This window comes from Rattus norvegicus, chromosome X, assembly GCF_021556685.1.
Source record: "Rattus norvegicus strain SHRSP/BbbUtx chromosome X, alternate assembly SHRSP_T2T, whole genome shotgun sequence".
In the NCBI taxonomy this organism is placed as follows: Eukaryota; Metazoa; Chordata; class Mammalia; order Rodentia; family Muridae; genus Rattus; species Rattus norvegicus.
In genome coordinates this window covers 81,932,925-81,956,109 of record NC_141554.1, presented here as the reverse complement: position 1 = coordinate 81,956,109, position 23,185 = coordinate 81,932,925, and the positions used below count along the sequence as shown (strand labels likewise).

At 36.9% G+C, this 23,185-nt stretch overlaps 1 long non-coding RNA gene across 31 annotated transcripts in view; it reads right to left on the bottom strand.

The window, feature by feature from the left end:
• LOC134484057 (uncharacterized) overlaps positions 1–23,185 on the bottom strand; it is a 166,402-nt gene that overhangs the window by 87,875 nt on the left and 55,342 nt on the right. For 10 of the 31 annotated variants that reach the window (XR_015646608.1, XR_015646600.1, XR_015646596.1 and 7 more), the window contains one exon: positions 21,301–21,368. The exons of 14 other annotated variants lie outside the window; for them this stretch is intronic. This is a non-coding gene — a long non-coding RNA (uncharacterized LOC134484057). Of the gene's footprint in view, positions 1–13,531; positions 13,686–21,300; positions 21,369–23,185 lie in introns of all 31 variants that reach the window. 7 more of the 31 variants (XR_015646612.1, XR_015646598.1, XR_015646601.1 and 4 more) reach the window with 2 other exon arrangements.

Below are 23,185 nucleotides of genomic sequence, written 5' to 3'. Positions count from 1 at the left end.
AAAACTCTCAATTAACATAGATGGAGAATCCAAGATAGTCCATGACAAAATCAAATCCACAAATCCAGCCCTAAAAAGGATAATAGATGGAAAACTCCAACACGAAGAGGGAAACTACACCATAGAAAAAGCAAGAAAGTAATCTTGCAATAAACCCATGACAGCCACACAAATATAATTCCACCTCTAACAACAAAAATAACAAGAAACAACAATCACTATTCCTTAATACCTCTTAACATCAATGGACTCAATTCCCCCAATAAAAAGACAAAGACTAACAGAATGGATACGTAAAGAGGAGCCAGCATTTTGCTGCATACATGAAACACACCTCAGAACAAAGACGGACATTACCTCAGAACAAAAGGCTGAAAAACAAATTTCCAAGCAAATGGTGGGAAGAAACAAGCTGGAGTAGCAACTCTAATATCGAATAAAAATGACTTTCAACCAAAAGGTATCAAAAAAGATAAGGAAGGACACTGCATATTCATTGAAGGAAAAAATCCACTAAGATGAACTCTCAATCTTGAATATCTATGCTCCAAATGCAAGGGCACCTACATTCATAAAAGAAACCTTACTAAAGCTCAAAGCACGCACTCTACCTCACATAATAATAGTGGGAGATTTCAACACCCCACTCTTATCAAAGGACAGATCATGGAAAAAAAAACTAAATAGAGACATAGAAAAACTAACTGAAGTTGTGAACCAAATGGATTTAACAGATATTTATAGAATATTTCATCCTAAAACAAAAGGATATACCTTCTTCTCAGCACCTCACGGTACCTTCTCCCAAACTGACCATAAAATTTGTCACAAAACAGGCCTCAATAGATACAAGAAGACTGAAATTATCCCATGCATCCTATCAGATCACCAGAGACTATGGCTGGTCTTCAATAACAACAATAATGATAGAACGAGCACATCCACATGGAAATTGAACAATGCTCTACTCAATGATAACTTAGTCAAGGAAGAAATAAAGAGATTAAAGACTTTTTAGAATTTAATAAAAATGAAGGCACAACATACCCAAACTTATGGGACTCAATGAAAGCAGTGATATGAGGAAAACTCATAGCTTGAGTGTCTCCAAAAAGAAACTGGAAGAGCATACATTAGCAGCTTGACAGCACACCTAAAAGGTCTAGAACAGAAAGAAGCAAATGCACCCAGGAGGAGTAGAAGGCAGGAAATAATCAAACTCAGAGCTGAAATCAACCAAGTAGAAACAAAAAGACCTTTACAAAGAATCAATAAAAGCAGGAGCTGGTTCTTTGAGAAAATCAACAAGATAGGTAAACCCTTAGCCAGACTAACCAGAGGACACAGAGAGTGTGTCCAAAACAACAAAATCAGAAATGAAAGGGAGACATAACAACAGAATCTGAGGAAATTCAAAAAATTATCAGATCCTACTACAAAAGCCTATATTCAACAAAACTGGAAAATCTTGAGGAAATGGACAATTTTCTAGATAAATACTAGGTACCAAAGTTAAATCAGGATCAGCTAAACCATCTAAACAACCCCATAACTCCTAAAGAAATAGAAGCAGTTATTAAAAGTCTCCCAACCAAAAAGAGCCCAGATGGGTTTAGTGCAGAATTCTATCAGACCTACATAGAAGACCTCATACCAATACTGTCCAAACTATTCCACAAAATAGAAACAGAAGGAGCACTACCCAATCCCTTCTATGAATCCACAATTATGCTTATACCTAAACCACACAAAGACACAACAAAGAAAGAGAATTTCAAATCAATTTCCCTTATGAATATTGATGCAAAAATACTCAATAAAATTCTCGCAAACCGAATCTAAGAAACACCCAATTTCTTAAAAACAAATGCTATTAGAAAAATAGACAGGCCAAAATACAAAAAAATGCAAGTAACTTTAACATCAAAATCTAATAAATAAATAATGTATACAGATAAAAATCATCAAGAGACAGAGGAACTAACCTGTATTATAAATGGCATGGAATTAGCAACAGCTGAAGAATATGACTTCTTCTTAGTATCCCACAAAAGTGATTGTTAACAAAAGCAAAATAAATAAAATAATTTATTAGGTCATAATTAAATATAACCAGAAGTTAATAGCAAGAGAAATCATAAAAATACATGGCAACCAAATAATACACCTTTTGACTTGTCATTGAAAAAACCAAAGGGGAATGACAAAAGTCCTTAGAATTAAAAAGTAAAAATAAAAACACAATCTGCCAGTACCTTTGGAATATAGCAAATATAATTTTAAGAAGGAAGTTTATAGTTACAATTGCTCAAACCCCCAGTATAATGTTTGCAGAGGTATCTTTTAGTGAGATAACTAATACATGGTAAGATCCTCATGATAAGAATTCATAGCAGCCTTATTTATGATAGCCAGAAGCTAGAAAGAACACAGATGTCCTTCAATAGAGGAATGGATATAGAAAATGTGGTACATCTACAGAATGGAGTACTACTCAGCTATTAAAAACAATGACTACATGAAATTCTTAGGCAAATGGGTGGAACTTGAAAATATCATCCTGAGTGAGGTAACCCAATCACAAAAAACACACATGGTATGCACTCACTGATAAGTGGACATTGGCCCAAAAGCTTGTTACACATGATACCATCCACAGACCACACAAAGCTCAAGAAGGACTACCAAAAGTTTCAGTCCTTCTTAGAAGGGGCAACAAAAATACTCATAGGAGACATGAGCAGAGACTGAAGGAATGGCCATTCAGGGACTGCCCCACCTGGAGATCGAGCCCATATACATACAGCCACCAAACCCAGACAATATTGCTGATGCCAAGAAATGCATGCTGACAAGAGCTTGATATAGCTGTCTCCTGAGGGTTCTTGTTAGAACATGACAAATACAGAGGTGGATGCTCTAAGCCAACAATTGAACTGAGAATGGGGTTCCATGGAGGAGTTAGAGAAAGGACTGAAGGAGCTGAAAGGGGTTTACAGCTCCATAAGAACAACAATACCAAGCAACCAGAGATCCGCAGGTCTAAAACACCATCCAAAGAGTACACATGGACAGATCCATGGATCTAGCTGCGTATGTAGCAGAGGATGGCCTTGTTGGGCATCAATGAGAGGAGAGGCCCTTGGTCCTGTGAAGGCTCGTTGCTGCAGAGTAGGGAAATGCCAGGGCAGGGAGGTGGTCGGGCATGGGTGAGTGTGTAAGTTAGCACCCTCATAGAAGCAGAGGGAGGGTTATAGGTTAGAGGGTTTCTGGAGGGGAAATCTGGAAAGGGGGTAACATTTGAAATGTAAAGAAGGAAAATAACCAATAAAACAAAATACAAAAAGAAAAAAATAGTTTTGTTTTAAGTAGAGATGTATTATTCTACAGTGAAAAGAGAAAGCAAGGAAGTCATTTGCAAGCCAAGAAAAGAGCAGGCAGCCAATAATGAGGTTTTCATTAATCAGATTAGCTCAATATATATTGAGAACTTTTGGGAGGACAATTCTATGAAAAAACTATACTTCTTTGTTACATCTTCTAATATTAGTTTGTCAACAATTTTGTAAGTTATTATAGCCCATTTCTGACAAGCCCATTCTGTCTGCCCTGTGAGGATAAAGTGGAGTCTGGCCATCTATCCAATAGAAAGGTAATAGGATTCTGGAAATTTCTCTAGGCATGAACTATGATGGAAAGGCCAGGGGGCACAGTCGGCTTCTGATTCATAAGGTGATTAATTTAATATGCCCAGAAAAAGGACTTTTTTCCCGTAGGGTCTCACATAGCCTAGGATATTGTTAAAATTGTTTGTAACTGAAGATGAATTTAAACTGATCCTCTCAAGTACTGGAATTACGAATGTCAACCACCACACCCAGACAGGCCACCTCACCTTACCACCATTGTTCATGCTTTTCACCTTCCACCATGGATCTGGAAGAGGATTAGGAGACAGCATCCCTAACTGAGGAGCAATTGTGCTAATGGCTGGTGGAAGAAGGACAGTCATTTTCCTTCGATGTTAGTCACTGGTGTGTTGTCATGCTCACTCAAGCAATCCTAATTACACTTAGTGGGCCATTGAGGAAGGAACACACAAAAGTAGGCAAGGGAAGTGTTGGGATGGAGTCTGTGGTGAGGAAGAGGGGGTATAAGAGAGGGTAACGAAGGGGTGAATAGATCAAAATACGTTATATGGGATACATGATGAAAATTTCCAAGGAATACATTTTAAAATATTTTTAAAAGAAAGAAAATTATGTAGCAATTTTTCTGGAAAACACCCATATAACATATTATGATACTTCAATAAGATTATATAATTGAGGCCATGTGAGAATTATCCCTGGCAAGCAAGGCTGTTTTAATATATGCAAATCAATATCATGATTCATCAAATTATAATGAACAACAAAAATCATATGAAAACACATTAAAATAATTCCAAGGCTTTTAAAATATTTTTATTAATTCTTTGAAAATGTCATATAATGTATTTTGAACATACTCTTCTCCTGAACTCCTCCCCTTTCCATCCTCTCAAGGCTTCTATTCCTTCCTATGAGATTTTAAGATTACTTTTTTTCTTTAAACTTGGAGTTCAGTTTGTTAACTACACTGTAAGTCTTATTAAACCCATTGGAGGGATGGGGATATTAGCCCACCTATAAGACTTTTGACCCAAATTGGTCCTGTCTAAAAGAAATTCAGGGACAAAAATGGAGCAGAGACTGAAGAAATGGTCTAACCAGTGTGACTCAAATTAAAGATGTATCTTCCTATCTTAAAAGATCTGGATTAAAGGTGAGTCTTCCCACTTCAGATGATTTAATTTAGGAAAATCCTTCACAAGTGTACCCAGCCACTTGGGTTTTAGTTAATTCTAGATGTAGTCAAGTTGAGAACTAAAAATAGCCATCATAAAAACTCCTAAAAAAAGAACATCGGGTTGGGGATTTAGCTCAGTGGTAGAGCGCTTGCCTAGGAAGCACAAGGCCCTGGGTTCGGAAAAAAGAACCAAAAAAAAAAAAAAAAAGAACATCAGGAGAGGGCTAGAGAGATAGTGTAGAGGTTGAGAGCACTGATTGCTCTTCCAGAGGTCCTGAGTTCAAATCCCAGCAACCACATGGTGGCTTACAACCAAATGTAATGAGATCTGGTGCCCTCTTCTGACCTGCATATATATGCAGAACACTGGATATATAGTAAATAAATAGATCTTTTAAAAAATAGAGTTAGAAATTACACTAATTTAACTAAGTGGCATACCAGCTCACCAACCATCTATAATGAGATCTGGTGACCTCTTCTGACACAGAGAGAGAGAGAGAGAGAGAGAGAGAGAGAGAGAGAGAGAGAGAGAGAGAGAGAGAGAGAGAGAGAGAGAGAGAGAGAGAGAGAGAGAGGAGAGGAGAGGAGAGGAGAGGAGAGGAGAGGAGAGGAGAGGAGAGGAGAGGAGAAGAGAGAGACGGGCAGAACACTGGATATATAATAAATAAATAGATCTTTTAAATAAAGAAAAGAACATCAGAAGAAGAAAGTTCCTGGGCATTTACTCCAACAGGACATTTTTAGATAGCATACCAAATGCTCAGGCCACATACATCAAGTAAAAATCTATGTAGGGGCTGGGTATAGAAGCTCCATCTATAAACCTAGCATCTAGGAGACTAATGCAGGAGTACTAAAATATAATCAGTACCATCTCATATGACCTATTAGTGTTCATGCCACCTATAAACAACAGCAAACACAGATATCAGCATCATCAGAACCCTAGGGTTTCTCTCATCAGATGAAACCAAAGGACCCAAAATAGATGGAGTGAAGTGGCAAACAATTAATTCCAGAACTAGGTAGGCAGAGGGAGGCAGATCTGTATGTGTTTGAGACCAGTCTAGTGGACATAGTGAGTTCCAGGCCTGCCAGGGCTACATGGTGAGACCTTGTTTCAAAAACAAAACAGAAACATTAACAACCTCAACGACAACAACAACAACAACAACAACAACAACAACAACAACAACAATAACAACAACCCAAAAGAAACCCCACATGGCTAGTGAGCTGCTATGCCAGTTTTTTAAACTAGTGTAATTTCTAACTCTATTCTAAATATTTATCCTTAGACTCACAGGTAAGTATAGTTCTCATTCCTTACCAAAGAAGCTTCGTTTTGCAGTGTATGGAGACCAATTAGAGAAAGCCATAACTAGTGAAAATGCAGAGAACTACTGATCAGGGAGTGTCCAGCCATAATTGATACAGTAACAACACAACCCTTAAACCGAAAGCTCAGAGAACATCTGCCAGAGGGTAAGAAAGTCTGATATAAGATTTTGCCTTCTAGATAGGACAGGAAAGCTATACCCATGAAATCTCAATGGTATGGCCATTTAAATAAGACCTAAACAAATCCAACAAAAGCTGATACTTCAACTGGATAGAAGAATTCTCAGAGTCTTATCTTGAAATGGAGAACTACAAGCAATTAATGACTTAAAAGAGAGAAAGGAAAAATTCATCTTCCTCAAAGAACCCTCTAATTGGTTATCAAATGCCTGGTGGTCAGCCCTAAAAATATAAAAATAAAATCAATACTAAATCAACTTCACAGGTTGTATTTATATATTTGTATATGTGTGCCTGTATAAAAAATAATTAAAGAAAAAGCCAAGAATGTGAGGCATTGGATGGGTTAAACATCAGAGACAGAGGAAATGCTGTAATAACACAACCAGACACACCCTACCTTACCACAAGTTTATATCTCTATCCTGTCTGTCTGTCTGTCTGTCTGTCTGTCTTTTATATGTAGTAATATTTACCTTCATGTGTGTATCTGGACCATGTATGTGTGCTCAGTCCCCCAAAGAGGTCAGAAGAGAGTTTAGATCCGTTGGACATAGAATTACAGATGGTTGTAAGCCACCATGTAAGTGTTGATAACTGAACCTGGATCCTCTTCAAGAGCAGCAATGTCTCTTAATCTTTGAGTCATCTCTTCAGCCCAGTGATTTCATGCTTTAACTAAAACAATAAAAACTATTCAAAATATATGTCATGATATTCTAAATAATCACACAAATAGAAACACACCGTCTGAAATTTCTTCTAACATTCTTCATTGTGGTTTGAATAAGAATGACCCCCATAGTTGTATATATTTAAAGGTTTAGGGAGTGGCACTATTTGAAAGGATTAGAAGGTGTGGCCTTATTTGGGTAGATGGGGCCTTGGAGAAAGTGGGCAGTAAGGTTTCAAAAGACTAAGCTAGGCCCAGAAGCTTTTTCTGTTTCATGGGGTTCTAGATATAGAACATTCAGGTCCTTCCCCAGTCCTATGTCTGACTATATGCCTCCATGTGTTCTGCTATGCTGACGAATGGACTAAACGTCTGAAAATTTAAAACAGCTCGAATTAAATGCTTTCCTTTTAAGAGTTGCCATGATCATGGTGTCTCATCGCAGCTATAGCACATTGACTAAGACACTATCAGACCATTAAAATACGTTGACATATGGCCAGAGTATTAGCAACAACAAAGAGGTAAATGACACAAGCTTTACAGTTTGAGAAGAATTGTCACTTGAGGTTATCAAAAATTTGACATGATTAGTTTTAATATCACAGCTCAAGTACTGACTAGCTATATGATTTGCAGGTTCCTATACTTTCTGGAACATTTTTCTTACCTCAAAGTAAGAATACAGTCAATGTGATAGTCACCTCATAGGATTGTTGATTTGCTTATATGTTAAAATTTACTACAGAGCCTAGTGCATAATAAATTACCAACAAATCTTATCACATTGCTGCTTTGACTTTATCTATTATTTCTCTGCCTTATATGTATATGAATGACTTTGTCTCATATTTTAACTTTGGAATGGTTTATGAGAATTTGATAAAAAATTGAACTCAGTCTGCCCAAAATATTGCACAGAATTGGTGCAATATTTGAAATAATACCAAATTTGCAAAAGGTGTTTGGAGCTCCCTCTTAGGACAGTAGCTTGTAAACCTCACCAAACACAACTATAGCAGAAAGTAAATTCTAACCCATGACCTGGTTAGATTTTTTTTCTAAACTTACATTAAATTACAGTCAAGTGGGAAGAGGAATTTGTCTCAATCTTAATTGAGAAAATGTTTTCATCAGGTTGCCTGTAGGCAAGTCTGTAGGACATTCTCTTGACTGCTAATTGACAGAGGAGAGCTCACACAAGTGATCCAGAACTGTATATGAATGCGGGCTATGTAAGTCATAGGTATAGTCTAGTAAGCACTAGCTGCCCGTGGCCCTTGCTTCAATTCCTGCCTCCAGGTCCCTGCATTGAGTTCATGCCCTGACTTATTTCAGAGATGGATTGTGACTTGGGAGTTTTAAGATGAACTCAACCCATTCCTCCTGTAGTTGCTTTTGACAATGTTTTTTGTTTTTTAAATCAGATCAATAGTAACACTAAGGCTTATTTATATCAAATTTATCCAATTCCAACTTTTGCTTCCAAGCTAAAAGTTTACCATTAGCAACAAGTATTGACAATTGCTCTTCTTAAAGTGGCAGGTGACATTTAATCATTTTCTGTCTGACAGATACCTAATTTAGAATAAACATGGTTTGCCCACCATCCATTCAGTGAATAACAATGTGTTCCATGAAACTATAAGTTGTTCATCATATAACTCCATCACAAGAGATCTGATTGATATAGCCATAACAATCAGGTATACAGAAGGAATGTCTTCTTATTTTATCACATAGGAAAATATTAAGTTTGAGAATTTTAATAACTAATAATTTTTATAGATTTATCAGTGATATTTTAAACTGGCTTTTAGCAGTGCATAAGAGTGAGAAATTCTGTGACATCCAGGAGAGTTTGTGTTCTGGCTTTGATTGGTCCTTAGGAGTCAAGAATTACATCAAGTGTTTCTTCACTGGGTAGTTCTTCAATATGGTTTTAGCTTCCACTGTATTCCTAGCCTTAACTAGCCTCTCGTAGAAGGACATTTGTGTTTCAAAATGGATATTTTTTATTGCTACAATTTAATAGTGCAAACATAGCCTGAGATGTGACAAATTTTGAGATATTTTTGCAATATTAGAATATTATAGAAAAACTGTAGGATAATAAACCCAAAGAACAAACTTTGATTCAACATGATGAACTCAAAGCCAGCCTAGTATACATGAAGCCTCGTGTTAAAAGTACTCCAAAAATCTCAATTATATCACAGAATTTAAATGATTTAGAATTTTGGCTACTTAGCACCATGCTTTCCAGAAGAATGTTTTTTTTTCCAGATAGCCACTGCTTTGCATGTGTATAATGTTATAAAGATGCACAACCTAGTGTGTGAGGGTAAAATTACCTGCTATGTAAGCCTGACGTCATATGCTGGATCCCTCAAAACCATGTAGAAAAAGGGAATCAACTTCACAAAATTTTTCTCTGTCCTACATACATGCACCATAGCATGTCCACAAACACACCACAATACACTTATCATACAGATATAACACACACACACACACACACACACACACACACACACACACACACACTGAAATTAAGATTTTGAAAAGCATGGTTATTTTAAACATTGAAATGGATAATTTCTGCCAATGCTTAGGGCTTTAATGCAATTTAATTAGTCTTTGTCGATTGTAGTTTTTCCATATGAAAATGAGAGAATGCACTAGATTACCTTTAAGCTATATTCTAGTTTTTGTATTCCTATAAACTTAAAGCCCCTGATAAATATGTGATTAGGCTTTCACCTAGCCAAGGGATTCCATAAAACCTGATTATTTGTTTGAATTAAAGAAGTTCTATTTGCAAATATTATTTTGAGGAAAAAATAACTTGTTCATGAGAAAGGAAAATTATTCATATACTCATATATACTTTGCAACGTTAAGTATATAGTTTCATCAAACAAATTGGGGATTAACGAATGAAATCTTTGTTTTCAAAACCACAAAAAACAATTTGCAACCTGCACAGATCAAATAAGGAAATGATCCTGAGCTCAAAGAGCTTCCTGAGGGAAAGAAGACTAGATGAAGAAATAAACACACAGGTTCAGAAAATTAAATTTGCCTCAGCCTCATTACGCTTATATTTAGTTGTTTGCTTCTCTTATTTTGCAGAAAATTAGATTTATATATACCAAAAATGTGTGTATATAAGGAATATTGTTTCTCAGATGAGAGGAAGCCAAATGGGATATGTATTTACATAATAACTGTGACTCATCCACCAGCCAGCAACACACAATGAATCTAGTTGAAATTTTGAATGCATAGATTTTTTTTCCGTCTAGCATCAAAATAAAACATTGATAAATTATGTTTAAAAAATGTGTCTGATTGAGACTTGAAGTGCCAGAAATACCCGGGAGAGTGGGTCCAACCACTCAGAGAAGAAGGGGAGGAGAGATGAAGAAGGATTGTGGAAAGGGGTGACCAGAAGAGGGACAGTGAGAAGGATATAAAGTAAATAAGAAAAAAATTAAATTAAATTGAAAAAAGGATATGAAGTATAACGTGGACAATTTCTCCAATAAATCATATTTGCAAAGCAGAAAAAATGTATCTGATTTACCTGAGAAGACACAGAGAAATTTTATGTGATCTTTAAAACAAGAGCTAAAGACTCAATAATCAATATTGGTGTCCAATATAGATGATGACATCTTGATAGCCAAACTCCTTTTCTCTTGTTAACAACACCTTATCTCTTTTCTGAATGAGCAGACCCTGAACCTAGTCTTATTTCTTTGGTGAAAATGGAAACATGGACTGTAGTATTCAGAAACTGTTTGCAAGGTTAGGATAGTGGTTTTTTTTTTTTCTTGTCACAATATCTTGTATATTACTGGCATTGAGTGGGTGAGTGTTATGAATACTAAGTGCCATGTAATATACTGGATTTTCCTAACAACTGAAAAGGTACTTCATGCCCTATTAAATTGCAAATGTTTAAACAAATATTTACTGAGAATGAGGGGAGATATTAATAAAATATTATTTAACTACTGGGCATGGTAGCTCCTTACTGTGATCTCAGTACTTGAAAAGTAGAGAGGCAGGGAGATTAAGAGTCGAAAACAAGTCTTGGTTATATAGCAAGTTGGAGGCCAGACAAAACAAAACAATACAGAAATACCCCCAAACTCAAATCCATTGTACGCATGTATTAGTCAGGTTTGTATTACCACAACAGAACACTTGAGAGGTAACTAACTTTATAATTTGCTTAGCTTACAATTTTCAACATTAAGGGGCCTGACAGTTTTGATGGATTTCTGGTGAGAATGTCACAGCAAATGACAGACGGCACAGGCAGAAGTGCAGATTGCATTGAGCAGACATATCTCACACAAGTAAAGAAAAAGAATACAGTGAGTGGGGCTAAGTTTACTCATTTTATAGCATTCCTCCTACAAGAACTCAAGAGGTCATACTTGGACTACCTCATGCCCCAGTGATCCAAAACATGACTTTCTTGGAGGTACCTCCTAAAATCACCGTCCTGTACAGGAAGTCTTCACTCTAGTGGTCTCTTGGGGGTTACTTAATTAAATCGTATTCAAACTATAGCATTTTATACTTCTAAATGGCTTGGAAGTTGTCATTCAGACTGACTTAGTTATCTTGAAGTATTCAACCCATCCTGCCATTGATTTTCTATATAGTATCTTTCTAGAAAACCTATCTGTGGGATGTTGGATTTCCTCAATTATGTCTCCAGGTTTTCCTTCAGTTTTTGACATATTTTTCTACTGTACTGTTTTCCAGAGATTTCAGAAATAGAAGAGTACATTCTGGGTCACGTTCCATCACTGAAGGCAATAAGGACAGGAACTGCAGGTGGGAAGTGAAGCAGAGGCCATGGAAGATAAACTGGCTTGCTTGTAAGTGTGTTCACTCAGCCTAGTTTCTTATGCGACCCCGGGCCACTGGTCAAGAGTCGGCATCCATCAGCAGTAAGCTGGGCCTTTACACATCAGCCAGTAATTTACAAAATTACTGATGGAGATCTGATGGAGGTATATTCTTTCTCCATTGAGGCTTTTCTCCCCAAATATGTCCAGTTTTGTGTGAAGCTGACAAAATTCAACCAGGACAAAGAGAGCAAATTTAATAAGGGTGTAGAAAAGAATGGATTTTTTTCTTTTTTTTTTTTTCGGAGCTGGGGACCGAACCCAGGGCCTTGCGCTTGCTAGGCAAGCGCTCTGTCACTGAGCTAAATCCCCAACCCCAAGAATGGATTTTTAAATTCACTGTGAGTCGGATTAAAAAACAGTACAGTAACTATGGCAATTATTAGTTTGTTCAAAAATTAAAAAGAACTAGATATTGTGGTCTGTGCTTGTCATCGCTGGAATACAGAGGTAGGAGCAGGTGACCACACAATTGAGACCAACCGCAATGAAACAAAGAGTCCATCTCAAGAAATTATCAATATAACTACCATAGCATCTAGCAATTTAACACTGCGGTAAATTTTCCAAATAGTTGAAGACAGAAATTTTTTAAAAATAGAATTTCATGTAAGTCCAGGAAATTTCATGTAAGTACTGTATCCACATGTTTTCTCACTACCCTCTTCTCCCATGGCCCTCCGAGTCCTTTTTCAAATTTATGACTATTCTATTATCAGCATCTGTATATGTGTGTACTATTCACAGTAACCAAAAGTAGTGAATCTACTCACACGTCCATGAAAGGCTGAGGACAACATGATATATGCATCCAACGCATTATTTCTCATATTTAAAAGAAAGGAAATCCTTTAAAATGGATGAAGCTTGGGGGTATTATGATAAGTGAAGTAAGAGTCACAGAAAGGCAGATCACGTATCATTCCATCGTTATGGGATATCTAAAGTAGTCAAATTCATAGCAACAAAGTTCAAAATGATAATTTCTACCACCTAAACGAAAGGATTGAAGGGAATTGTGTATTTTTGTAGAGATTCAATTTGTTTAAGACATAAAAGTTTCAGAGAATAGTTTCACAGTAATGTAAATATGCTTAATACTCCTACAGTTTAACAGGATTAAGAAAGAGGCCTGGAGAGATGACTCAGATATTAAGAGCACTGGTTGCTCTACCAGAAGACCTGGAATCAATTCCAAGCACACATATTGCCAGTCACAACCATCTGTAACACCAATTCCAGGCAATCTGATGCCCTTCTTTGGGAACCAGGCACAGATATGGTGCAAAGACATGCATACAAACAAAAACACCTATACACATAGAGTAGTATTTTAAAATGATTAAGAAAATATTGAATGAAAAGTCTCTGGTAGTGCAATTGAAGCAATTATATTCTAAATAACTGTAGGGTATTGAGAATTTTGCAGAGCTTGTGGCTCTCGCTAGGTATGTGATCACCCAGGAATGCATGGGAACAATTGGTAATTGATGAATGGCCTCCAAAAGTGTCAAGCCAATAGAACTATACATTCCGTTTTGTAAAACAAGAAATGCAAAAATTTCAAACAGACCTGTATTACTTAGACCACAGTTGAACTTCTTGGAAAAACTGTAGAGAAACTTTGTTCTGAAGCCAGTACATTTCCCATCCTCCTTTGCTGCATTTCCCTATATATTGTTTTTAGCTTTTCCTTTAAAATTCTGAAAAAGTTCAGACACTGCATTCTGTAAGGATGATATTTTTTAGATTAGTCATATGACAAGTAAAAGGACATTATGTTTAAAATGTCAATAATTGGACACCCTTCTCTTGCTCATTGCTACTACAATGGCCATTCTTTATCTGTTCTATGTTATCTATGTTACTAGTCCCCTCTGTATTTCCTCCCTCTAATGAAACCTGGGCTCTTCTTAGTTCAAAGGATCTGTAGTACACTTTTCAATCTCTTTATTTGTTATGTGTCTGCTCATGTTGTCGTTTTGGTTTAATTTTGGTATTTCAGATGAATTGAAAAATGTGTTCATTTATTTTTTTACCTCATCTAACTTGGCAGAGTGCAGGCTTTTAAAGTAATTCCCCTATTCAGAATTTCTTCAGTGATTATTGTAATGCTCCTCTGTTCCTCCCTGAGTTGGTTCATTTGAACTGTTGTTGTTGTTGTTGTTGTTGTTGTCACTGATGCTGCTACATGGTCAGTCTATAGCTCTTCTCAAAGTATCAACTCTTAGACTTCTTGATTTTTTGTATTACTTTCTTTGTTACATCAATTTTTGCTTTTACTTTATTATTTATTGCCATCTACAGGATTTGGGTCTGGTTTGTTCTTGTTTTTCAGACTCTTGTGTTGTATCATTATGAGTCATTTATTTATACTCTTTCTGAATTTTAGAGCTAAAATTTTCCCTCTTAAGATAACTTTTAATGTGTCCCACAGGTTTACTGTATTGTATTTTAATTTCCATTTAGTTCTAAGATATTTCAGGCTTATTACTTATTCAGTAATATGTTGTTGAATCTCCAAGAGTTTGTATTCTTTATAGAGACTTAATTTGCTGCTGACTTTAAGCATTACTACATTGTGGCTAGATAGGGTACACAGAGATAGTTCAGGTTTTCGAATTTGCTAACGTGTGTGTGTGTGTGTGTGTGTGTGTGTGTGTGTGTGTGTGTGTGTGTCTGTGTGTGTCTGTGTGTGTATGTGTGTGTATGTGTGTGTATGTATATGTATGTGTGTATGTGTATGTATGTGTATGTGTATGTGATTGTGTGTGTGTGTGTGTGTGTGTGTGTGTGTGTGTGTGTGTGTGTCAGTAACTACATGGTCTATTTTAGAGAAGATTTCATGAGCTGTTGATTAGATTTAGCTAGCTTTCCACTGCTGTGATGAAACATATGACCATAAGCATCTTGGGAAGGAATAGCATGGACCTTCCAACATACATTCTTCCCAAACAGTTCTACCAAATGTTTAATGTTGGAGGATGTACCATACTCAACTTCAAAAATATATCATTACTTGCATAAAACCCTCTCTCTCTCTCTCTCTCTCTCTCTCTCTCTCTCTCTCTCTCTCTCTTCTCTCTCTCTCTCTCTCTCTCTGGAAAAAATAGACACCCAGACATGAATATGAAAAATTACAACCATCTGATATTTGATGAAGATGCCAAGTATACATACAGGAGGAAAGACAACATCTTCAACGAAAGATCATAAGAAAACTGGTATCTGTCGCCTTGCACAAAAGTAAACTCCAAATGGATCAGAGACCTGGATATAAAATCTGAAATGCTGATACAGCTAGAAGAAAACATAGTATATACTCTAGAAGGTATAGGAACAGGAAGAAACTTTATAAACTGGACTCCATTGGCTCAGTTATTGAGGCCAACAACTTATGAATGGAAACTCAAAACTATAAATCTCTAAAAGATAGTTTGCTATTTAAAATAGCAAAATAATCAATTAAGTGAAGAATAAGCCCACCAAGAATATTAGCCAGCTATATATCTGATAGAGGATTAATATTTGGGATAATCAAAAACCTTGAAAAATAAAGTCAAGAGAACAAATGATCCAAGGGGAAATGGGCTATTGATCTGAACAGACTTCTTTAAAGAAGAAATAAAAATGGTCAACAAATATCTTTTAATGTGATCAACATCTTAAGCAACTAGAAAAGTACATACTAAAACTACTTTGATGTTTTATATTTCCACACTCAGAACAGCTAAGAACAAGAAAACAGTGGACAACAAATGCTGGTAAGGATTAGGAGAAAATAGAATCCTCAATTACTGTTGAGACTGCAAACTGGTGGGGCCATTAGGAAATCAGTATGGAGAATTTGAAAAAAAAGATAAATATAGGTGTCTTAGTCAGGGTTCGCTAGAGTCACAGGACTTATGAGTAGTCTCTATATAGCAAGAGAATTGGTTGATGACTTACAGTCTGTAGTCCAACTCCCCAAAAATGATCAGCAGCAGCTGTGAATGGAAGTCCAAGGATCTAGTGGTGGCTCAGTCCCACAGGGCAGGCACTTGAAAAAGAGAGCCTCTTCCTTCTTCCAATGTCCTTATGTAGGTCTCCAGCAGAAAGTGTGTCCCAGATTAAAGGTGTGTACCACCATGCCTGGATCTTGGATTTGCTTTATCCCAGATGACATTGAATTTAGAGATCTCCTTGCCTTAGGCTCCTGGGATTCATAGCCAATTTGTCTCAAGATCTCTATACCAAGATCCAGGTCAGAAACTTGTATTTCCCAGCCTCAAGATCAGGATCAAAGGTAAGCCTTGCAATTCTGGATTGTAGTTCATTCCTGATACAGTCAAGTTGACAACCAGGAATAGCCACTACAATAGGTTTACCATATGATCGAGCTATGCCACTCCTAGGCATACTCCCAAAGGACATGATGTTGTACTCCATAGCTAGTTGCTTAACTGTGTTCAATGCTGTTTTATTCACAATAGCTAGGAAATAAAATCAATATAAATTTCCTTCAACTGATGAATAGAAAATGAAAATAGAACACATTGGAGTTGTAGTCAATTATAAAGGAAAATAAAATTTTCAGGTAAATGGATGGGACTAGTAAATATTAATTACACTGAGTAGAATAACCCAGTTCCAGAAAAACAAATGTGCATGATCTCACTTATCTGTGGATCCTATCTCCTAATTTTTAGATGTATGTAACTGTAATAATTTCAGAAACCAGGAAAGCAAAAAGAGACCATGGAGGCAGAATGATAAGTAATAGTAGAAAGTAGCTAGTAGACAGAAGCACTATAAAAGGGGAAAAGAGAGGAATTAACAGGCTCTAAGTGGGGAGAGGGGGCAATACAGAGGGAGATAGAAAAGGAAGTAATACTAAGGAAGTCTGAAAACACCATAGGGAAATGTATTATTTTGTCTATTCGTGTGTGTGTGTGTGTGTGTGTGTGTGTGTGTGTGTGTGTGTGTATGTGCTCACGTGCGCATATGTGTGTGTGTTTGTGTGTGTGTATCGTATATTTTTATAGTTTCAATGAAGTTACAAAAAACAGGATGACAAAGCTGCCACTAATATCCAGATACTAACAAAATCCCTATTACAGATCACGACAGAAATCTCCAACTGGTCAAAATGCAGAGATCAAGTGACCACAGGGTGGCGCTTTCCCACTGATAGTACTACACGGAGTCCTTATACCTAAGGTTCAAGGAACTTCATAGGAGAAGGGGCAGAGAAACTGTAAAAGCCAGAGGTCCAAGATGGCTGCTAGGAGACAGTATCATCTATACATGACAGGGAAGATACACCTATGAAATACCAACAATATGGTCACCTAAATATGACCAGCACAATAACAATACAAACTGTATTTGCAAGGAAGAAATCATCCCTTGATGAAGAGCTACAGGCAATGAAATGGCTGCTGGGAGAAGACTAAGTCTTCTCCAGGAATGAGTCCTAGGATAAATTATCGAATCCCACATGGTCAGTTCTAAATAACACTCAACAAGTTTTAGTGTGTGTGTATTTACATAGGAACAATTTGAGAGAGGGAAGGACACAGGAGGAGTTGGAGGATGAAAATGCTCTAAGTGCAGTACTCACATATGAAACTATGAGACAGTTTTTAAATTAAAACTGAAAGAACTTCAGGCAGTGGTAGCACACACCTTTAATCTCAGCACTCAGGAGGCAGAGGCAGGTGGATCTCTGTGAGTTCCAGGCCACTCGGTCTACAGAGAGTTCCAGGACAGCCCGGGATACACAAAGAAGCCCTGTCTAGGAAAAACCAAAACCAAGCAAAATCAGAGAGGCAGAGGCACGCGGGGGTGGACGTTGGGTGTGGGGGTACTGCATTCTGATTTGATTTGTACCTTTTAACCTAAAATTGAAGTAGAACAAAGGGTACTAAAAGAAGCCATTGTAAAATGTTATCACAGCTACTCAGCTTCAGAGTGTGTCTTTACTGTTAATGTTGCTGTTTTATTGAGACAATGGCTCTCTGAGTAGCCTGGACTTGCCTAGAATTTACTCTGTAGCCCAGGTTGACCTTGGACTCCTCTCACCTCCCAGAGCCCAAAGATCACACCAGAGTGCTGCCCTACCCATCCTGGCAAATTCTGAATATTTGAGAAATATCTCTGTAGGATTTGAAGATCTCGTCCCAATCCTCAGGAATATCCAGGCTATTAATTATTAACTACTTTTCCAGAGTTTTTTTTTTTTTGCTTTATTTCAATGTTAAAAGGAATCTTGACCTTTTACCAATAAAGAAGGAATAAATATTCTTGAGGAAATTTTATTAAAAAATTATGTATCTAAGTGTAGACTAAGAAAAACGCTGTTGTTGATGAAAAATGAGGAGTCAGGGGTAGTTGGATCTTTGAGTTCTGGGCCAGCATAGTATAGGGAGACAGTTCCAGAACAGCTAGGGCTATACAAAGAAATCCTATCTCAGGAAAACAAAAATGAAGCAACAAAAAGGAAGAAATAAAATAAAATATCATCTCTATGTTGGATAAATAAGATCCAAAAGAATTTCAAGAGGCTGGTGAAACGGTTTAATTGGTATAGGTTCAATCCCTAGCACTGAATAAATTGGGCATGGTGATTTATGCCTGAAATCTCATCACTGGGGAGGTGAAGGAATATGATCAAAGCTCAAGGTCATCCTCAACTACACACTGAATTAACAGTTAGCCTAAGATTGATAAGACCCTGTCCAAAAGTATGTATATTAAATTGAGGCAGGCATGGGATATATACTATTAAGCACAGCACTTGGGAGGTGAAGCAAGATTAGGAATTCATGGTTGTCACTGGCTACATATCAAAGTTCCATGCCAACCATGAGGTACATGAGCTCCTGTGTTTTTTAAAAATTAATTACTTTAAAAATTCTCAGGAATAACAGCTGGTGCAAAGAGAAAATAAAATAAGCAATTTGGCTGCATTTAAATATTTACTGGGTGAGTAATTATTTTAAAATGGCAACTAACTTCAAGATCTCATAGGATAGAAGCCATATTCAAAACAAAAAATTGTAGGACTATGGATGTACTCAGCTGTCGAACATATGGTTAGCATATGGGGCACCCTAGGTTTGATCTCTAGTACCACAAATCTCTTTCCAATACACTTGCAGAAGTACACACACACACACACACACACACACACACACACACACACACACAGCCTCGAGAAACACACATGGCATCCAGAGACAGCATGCCTTGTCTTTTAAAGTGATGTTTAATTTGCAAATGTCAAATGCTGAGATATTAAGGAATTATTACCACTGCACTTCAGAAATAGAGTAAGAAAGAGACCTATGATGGAGATTGGATTTGTAGATTTAGTCTGTCCCTTAGGAAGACTATAAAATGGGATAATGAAGGCTATAAAATACGGTAGTCTACTTTCCTTTGCTGTACTAAATACCTAAGAGAAATCAGAAAAAAGGTTTATTTTCTATTCAGTTTTAAGGATTCCAGTCTACAGTTCCTTGGCCTGATCAACTTGGGCCTATAATGAGAGCATGGTGAAACAGATCTGTTCACTTTCAAGTCTAGTATCTCTTACAAGACCATGCATCAACTAGCCTACCTTTCTATCACTGGGCCTCATATTCAAAAGGCTACACCACCTTCTAGCTGGTGGCCAATCCCTTCAACACAAGAAACTGAAGGAGTGGGGGTATTTAAGATACAAACCATGACAAAGAGATTAAAAGCCACAGTAAAATGATTACAATTGATTAAACTTTGTTTTCTACTTTTAATAAAAGTCAAATCAATATAGAACACATACAGTATATAAATTGAAGTTTAAGTATTTTGATTTAATAAAATATTATAATAAACTATATAATGTAGATAAAATATTTTATCTTTATAGTTCATGATACTTCTATGGAACTATAATTAAAATGTAACTCTAGGTGTCCCATAGTTTTCTGTGGATTTATTCTAAAGTATATTTTTATTCTTTAAGCATTTAATACATGCATATAATATATTTTGACTAGATTCACCTTTAGTCCTTTTCTTAACTCCTCCCAGATCCATCTTTGATCTCCATACCCCTTAACCACCCAGTCCAATTTCTGCTGCTCATATATTCATAGGGGTAAGGCCATCCTCTGAAGCGTGGTTGGCTAACCAGTGACCACATCCATAAAGATAACTGCCTTTCCCTCAATTAGAATGTTCCGTGCTCTTAAAAGCTTTATTCCATGAGTGAAACACTGTACTTAGCAGATACAAAGGGTACTCTGTATTTCTAACACCAATTAATGGCTGGATGTCATAACACAGACATGAGAAATGAAATTGGTACACAGTGTAACAATAGTAGTAGTCCATACATATGGTGGTTTGTTCTATATTAAATAACCATGTAAAATGTAGGAAATACAATTATGTTTCATATTCCCAGTATGATATAAATTGTGATATAGATTAAATACATGACAGCTTTTGGAATTCATTGGGTGTGTACCTTTTGGCTAAATGTGGTTTTTGATAGCCTTTCGATTACAAAATTACTTTTTATTCTGGAGCACCATCTAGAGGAAATGGAGGTAAAAGTACTAAGCAAAAAGAAAGTTAAATAAAAAAATTAAAAACAATCAGCCAGGTGTGATATATCATGACTGTAATCCTAGCTCTTGGGAAGTCAAAGCAGAAGGATCACAAGTTCAAGGTCAGATTGGGCTACATAGAGGGTTTCAGGCTAGCCTGTGTTACACTGTGAAAATGTGCCTCAAAAAAAAAAAAAAACAAAAACAGAGCAAAACATTATTTTAAAAAATAAAACAACTAACCTCAACGAACCAATAATTATAAGATTATATACAGCTTTGAAGTTCTTTTCTTACTCAATTACCAATTAGTTTTTCTGTCAAGAGACAAAAGGAAGCCTTGAGAAATGGTTAAGAGCACTGGCTGTGCTTCCAGAGGACCTAGATTCAATTCCCAGCATGCACACAGCAGCTCACAGCTGTCTATAACTCCAGTTCCTTGGATCCAATACCCGCACACTGACATGCATGCAGGCAAAGCACAAATGTACATACAATTTAAAGAAGAAAAAATTAAAAAGAGATAAAGTAAGCTGGCGATGCATCTACCTAATATATACAAAGCCCCAAGAATGGTCCTTAGCAATCCTCCCCCCACATATACAAAGAGGATCCTTGATAATACCTATACAATGTTTCTTTTTTATTTCTTTTCTTAAGACAAGATCTCACGTAGACAAGGTGTCTTAGTCAGGGTTTCTATTCCTGCACAAACAACATGACCAAGAAGCAAGTTGGGGAGGAAAGGGTTTATTCAGCTTACACTTCCACATTGCTGTTCATCACCAAAGGAAGTCAGGACTGGAACTCAAGCAGGTCAGGAAGCAGGAGCTGATGAAAAGGTCATGGAGGAATGTTACTTACTGGCTTGCTTCCCCTGGCTTGCTCAGCTTGCTTTCTTATAGAACCCAAGGCCACCAGTCCAGAGACCGCACCACCTACAATGGGCTGGGCCCTCCCACTAGATCACTAGTTGAGAAAATGCCTTACAGCTGGATCTCATGAAGGCATTTCCTCAACTGAGGTTCCTTTTTCTGTGATAACTCTAGCTTGTGCCAAGTTGACACACAAAACTAGCCAGTACACAAAGCTAGCCTTTAACTCTATTTCCTGGTAGATGATGTAAATCCTGATCCCGCTGCTTGCAGCTCCAAATGCTATGCTTACAACCATATTTTACTATGCTCAGCTTTTGTTTCTATTCTCCCCAAGAAGGTTTCTACAGTCCAGATCTCTGTAGAATGTCTGACCTGAAAAGGGCATTAGAAATCCTGTGGCCTGCTCCCTTCATTATTTAAGTAGGGAATATGAGACAAAGTATAGAAATAACTTGTTCAGTGTCAAGATATTTTCCCTTCCCTCCCCTCCCCACCAGTGTCCAGATATTAATGATAGAATCAGAAGTTAAATTTCTGGACTTTTGGGATTCTCAGAATTGGAGTTATTCTATCTAGCACACAGTCTTTTAGGTTGTTTCACAATAACAAACTGTATTTCAACTACACAAAACTTCAGCAAGATCACTGAAACCTGAGGTGATAACTATATGGTCATAACACCATTGGCTTATTAGCAGGTGTGAGAAACCAATCCCTTCCATGTCTAGTTTGCTTGTTTCGGTTTACTGAGACAGTCTTGCTGTACAGATTTAGCTGGTACTCATTCTGTAACACAAGCTGTCCTGGAGTTTGTGGCAATCTCCCTTCTACAGTCTTCATATGGTGTATAATTCATTGGCCAACTTGTTTCTGGTTTAGCAACGTATCTGTTTCCAGTAACTGAAGAGTTCTGGGAAGGTTATATCATTAACATGAAAAAAATGAGCTGATCTTTAGGCTGTTGAGATGGAAAGATGCTTATCACCAAACTTGAGTTGAATCTCTGGGACCCACATTGTGGAAGGACAGAATAGACTCACAAAAGTTGTCCTAAACCCCACACATGTGACATGGCATACACTGTCCTCTACCTTGTACTATCCCATAAAAATGTGAAAAAAAGTGATAAAACGAAGTTCTAACAATTTAATTGAAGAAAGAATGTTTTTGATACATTATATCCTGAGGGCAATAAAATTCACTTTAAGACAATGGATTCCTCTTGAAGAATTATGCATTAATTGGGTTAATTACAGTAATTGAAAATCACTGATACGAAAGGAAGGTAAGTTCGGTGTGATTTGTAGAAGGTGATTTTGATGTCAGTGATCTGGATTTAAAATCCATATAGAACCACCGATTGCATAGGTTTAGACAAATTGCTTAAGTACACTAATGTCAAATTGTTCCTATTCAGATTTAATAGCAACTTCTCGTGACTGTTATAAGGATTAAAGTGAGATAATTTACCTAGCTCACAGCACACACACACACACACACACACACACACACACACACACACACACAAAATGGCTACTAAATGACTGTCTTAACAAAAGACAATTTCGGGGTTGGGGATTTAGCTCAGTGGTAGAGCACTTGCCTAGCAAGTGCAAGGCCCTGGGTTTCGTCCCCAGCTCTGGAAAAAAAAGCAAAAAACAACAACAACAACAACAACAACAAAAACAAAAAAAAAACAAAAAAATACCAAAAGACAATTTCAAAGAGTAGAGAAAATTCATATTAATTTTTCAAAACATGATTATTTCT